The 4783-nt window shown below is 35.4% G+C and overlaps 1 non-coding gene across 1 annotated transcript; it reads left to right on the forward strand.

The window, feature by feature from the left end:
* Positions 1 to 2157: 2157 nt before the first annotated feature.
* On the forward strand, positions 2158 to 2261 carry LOC127747403 (small nucleolar RNA R71). Its single transcript, XR_008009202.1, has one exon. It is a non-coding gene; the product is annotated as a small nucleolar RNA R71 (small nucleolar RNA).
* The last annotated feature ends 2522 nt before the right edge of the window (positions 2262 to 4783 follow it).

Consider the following 4783-nt stretch of genomic DNA (forward strand, 5'->3'; position numbering starts at 1 on the left):
AAAATAACTAAGGATATGAAATCATCGGGTTGCCACACGACAAGCACTTACCGTCACTAGCTTGACGGTCAGCTCCTCTAAGGAGGAGAATCATAGGGACTCAACTCCTCACCCCTCACTGTGAATCTTCTCCCTGTGTCCTCATAAAGTAGCTCAATATGCTCTAGAGAGAGGATTCTGTTTACTGTATAAGTGAACACTAGATTGCTAGTCAACACCACCTTCATTCCTCGGGAGAAGTCTTCAGTGGGAATCTTTTTGTTTCTCCATCCCCTGAGTACTTTCTTCTTTTTGGGAAAGTCTTCAGTGGGAATCTTTTTGTTTTTCCATTCCCTGGGTACTTTCTTATTTTTGGGAACCTCCGCCTTGGTGGATGATGCATTCCCGACACCAAACATAGGTTTGATGTCAGGAGGAATTTTATTGGTTGTCACCAAAGGAGGTTTGAGCTGCGATTTCTGCTGTGTATCATCAGGGGGTTCTTGAAGGTTTGAATCAATAAGCTCAGTCTGCATGCACCTCTCTTCTTCACCTACTGAATGTATATCTTTGAAGACATGAAAGGCTAGTTGCTCATCATGCACTCTAAGCACTAATTCACCTTCTTCCACATCAATTAGAGCTCTCCCAGTGGCTAGAAAATGGTCTTCCTAGGATTATAGAGGCATTCTCATCCTCCTCCGTATCAAGAATCACAAAATCTATTGGGCCACTTTGACTAAGACATTCTCCACTAATCTATATGCAGACTTTATAGATTTATCTGCCATCTGTAATGCTATCCTTGTGGGTTGTACCTCTTGGATTTGCAACTTCTTCATCACAGACAAGGACATTAAATTTATGCTTGCCCGCAGATCACATAGGGCTTTATCAAAGGTGGTACTCCCAATAGTACATGGAATTTGAAAGCTCCCTGGATCTGGCATCTTCCTTGGCAAATTATTCTGAATGATGGCACTACATTCCTTAGTCAGGACCACTGTCTCATCACCCTTTAAAGGTTTCTTCTTTGACAACAACTCCTTCAAGAACTTGACATAGAGAGGCATTTTCTCCAAAACCTCAACAAAAGGAATATTGATTTGTAACTTTCTGAAGACTTTCAAGAACTTTGAAAACTGCTTGTCCTTAGTCTCCTTTTGAAGTCTCTGAGGATATGGCATTTTAGGCTTGTACTCAGACACCTTAGGCAATGTAGGATGAGTGTCAAGAGAGACTGGGAATGGATTATCTGCACGCCTAGGAGGGACGTTCTCCACCTCTTCTTTCTTCTCCTCTGGAGCTTCTTTTTCAACAGGCTCCTCAGTAACTTGTACTTCCGTACTTGCCACTTGTCCACTTATCAAGGTGATAGCCTTGCACTCCTCTCTTGGATTTGGAATTGTATTACCAGGAAGGCTATTAGTGGTCCTCTGATGAATTTCATTAATTTTTGTGGCTAATTGACCCATCTAAATCTCCAAGTTCTTGATTGATGTTCTGGTTTCATGTATAAAGCTTGCCATTAGTGCTTCCAAATTAGTAGCATTCTGAGACTGAGGAGTTGCTTGCTGAGATGACTGAAACTGGTGGTTATTAAAATTATTCTGTTAAAAACCACCTTGAGAATTATTATTAAAATTCTGGGGTCTCTAAGGTTGGTCTCTCCACCCAAAATTTGGGTGACTTCTCCACCTCTGATTATAGGTCTTAGAGTATGGATCATTATTGGGATTTCTTGGAGCATTCCCTATGTAATTGACCTATTCAGTAGAAGATTGAGCATAATTATAATTCTCACCTTGCATAAAGCTGCCAGTCATGTCATAAGAGGCTTCTTAGGGTACATTCTGAGTGTTGACAGCTGAAACTTGCATTCTACTCAACCATTGAGTAATCAGATTTATTTGTTGAGACAAAAGCTTGTTCTGAGCAAGAAGAGCATCAACAGCTTCCACATCCAAAATGCCTCTCTTTTAAGAGGTCTCAGAGTTCACAGGATTCCTATTAGAAGCGTATAAAAATTAGTTGTTAGCAACTAACTCAATAAGCTCAGTAGTCTCCTCTAGCATCTTTTTTATGTGTAATGAACCACCTTCAGAATGATCTAAACTCATCTTGGACATTTCGCCTAAGCCCTCATAAAAGATATCCAACTGAGTCCACTTAAAAAACATGTCTGGAGGGTATTGTCTAGTCAGTAGCTTGAATCTCTCCCAAGCTTCATAAAGGTTCTTACCTTCTTTCTGTTTGAAAGTCTGAACTTCCACCCTCAACTTAGTTAGCTTTTGTGGTGGAAAAAATCTAGTCAGAAATCTAGTGACTACCTTGTCCCAAGTATCCAGACTCTCTTTGGATTGAGAATCTAACCACACTTTACTCTATCCTTCACAGCAAATGGAAAGAGCATGAGTTTATACACCTCAGGATTCACTCCATTGGTCTTCACAGTATCACAAATCTCCAGAAAATCAGATTGGGTCTTCATGAGGAAGTCTGTGATACTGACAATTTTGTTGCACAAGAGTGACAAGCTGAGGGTTCAATTTAAAATTGTTTGCAACTATAGGATGCACCACAATGCTTTTTCCATCAAGATCTGCATTGGGAGCAGTGTTTGAGCCAAGCACTCTTCTGGGTTCTTCATTCCTAATTGGATTTGCCACATTGGCATTAGCAGCATTAGTATGATCCATGTTGGACTCTGTAGCCTTGTAAAGTCTTGCTTGTTGCAAATGCCGCCTCAAATTCCTTTTAGGTTTAGGATCAAAGTCTAAAAGGGGCTCTTTATCCCTGTTTCTGCTCATAAACAAACAGAAAATAAATGAAAGTCGAAATCTTTACGTCAGAATGCAGAGAATTTCCAGTGAGGTAATATGTGTAAAAGAAATAAAATGAAATAAACTGAACAACTAAAGCAGAACAATTCAAAAATTACTAAACAGAAATTGGAAAAAGAAAATTTTAAAAATAAAAAAATAAAAATAAATAAAAAAATTAAATAAAATAATTAGCAACACCAAACATTTCAAATAATAATGAACCTTAATTGATGTAGAATTACAAAATTAAAGTAAAAAAATAATTAGAACTAATAAAATAGAAAAAAATAAATTTAATGCAAGGAACAACGAAAGTAAAATGAAGCAAAATAAAATAAAAAGAAGACAACGGAAAGAAAAGAAAAATAAAATAACAAGATAAACCAATTAATTTTATGAAACAAATAAAAGCAAATGAAAATTAAAAGGAAGGTAACAGGCAAAAGAGGAAGGGGTACGTAAACGAAGAAAAAAAATGAATGGACAATAAAAATTAATAATACTAAAAATAATTTAATTGAAAGAAAAATTATCTAATCTAAGCAATTAAATAACGAGTAACGGCGCCAAAAAATTTGATATGAAATTTATAACTCCAAATTAACTGGTAAGTATACCAGATCGTACCAAATAATACCTTAGCTGAGTGAGGGTCGATTTCACAAAGATTGATGGATTAAGCAACAATGGTTGAGTGATTTACTTAATCAGACAGACAGAAAATAGTGTTTGAGAGTTCAATAACATTAACAGTAAATTCAGAATATCAGAAAGCATGTAGTAAATAGTTTGCGAAATATATGAAGAAACAAGGTTTAATTACTCTATTGGTCCCTATAGTTTCGCGAAATTTTCAATTAGGTCCCTATACTTTTTTTTCTTTTAATTGGGTCCCTATACGTTATTTTTTTTTCAATTTAGTCCCTATTAACGTTAAACGTCAAAAAAATATTAGTGAATTGTGAAATTACTTTTATACCCTTAGGGACCTAATTGAAAAGAAAAAAAATATAGGGACTAAATTGAAATTAGATAAAATATAAAAAGGGTTGTGTAAAGTGCTGTATGAACAGAATAGCATATGAAAAACCATTAGAACTCTGCCTCAAGATCTAATGAAAATGGCATCATAAAAGCATTGTTTGGAGTGGTCATCAATCATCATTCTTTCCAGGTAAGTGGCAAACATAAAACTGTTGTGGAGATATATTGTAATTTAGTACAGTGCACAAAGATAATAAAATCGCCTTCATTTTCTTTCCATGCCATGATATGAACCAATATATCTGCTTTACATATTTACTTTTCCATAGTATTAGTTATTACATGAACAAAATTGAAGCTCAACAATATATATATAAGATAGCACAGTTAAATTATAAATAGCATCCCTGGCCAGAAAAAAGAAAAGTCTTTGCCGTTGAAGTTTACTTGTTAGTCTAGAGTTTTATATCTATTCGGTTGTTTGAGCATGTTATGCCTTTCCAATATTGTCCACACAGATCATCACCACTCACTTGCCAACCTAGCTGTGAAGGTGAGATCATAGATTGAAATAAAATTCTTATAGCGGCCACTACATCAAACATCAGAAAAGAGATAATTTAGCAAACCCAAAACATGCATTCATCATCATTGAGTTTACATATCTAAAGATATGGGATAACACTCTAGACAAAGTGAACCATTAAGCAATAACCTTCAATATTTTACATCTATACATAAGTATACAATCTGGGTGCTTAGTCTTAAATCTAAATTTAGAAAATTATGGATAGTAAAAAAAAGAAGACAAAAGGCAACCCCTTTCTCCAGTGACTTAAGGAAAGAAACAATGGAAAGAAAACCTACAGATAATACCACACATTTCATAAACAATCAACTCCCATGGTAACAATTAAAAACTAAAATATACTACTTAATCATTTCATGAACATTCAACTCCGATAATTAAAAATTTGATCTTCAAACTCTTGAGC

Source organism: Arachis duranensis, chromosome 4 (assembly GCF_000817695.3).
Source record: "Arachis duranensis cultivar V14167 chromosome 4, aradu.V14167.gnm2.J7QH, whole genome shotgun sequence".
NCBI lineage: Eukaryota > Viridiplantae > Streptophyta > Magnoliopsida > Fabales > Fabaceae > Arachis > Arachis duranensis.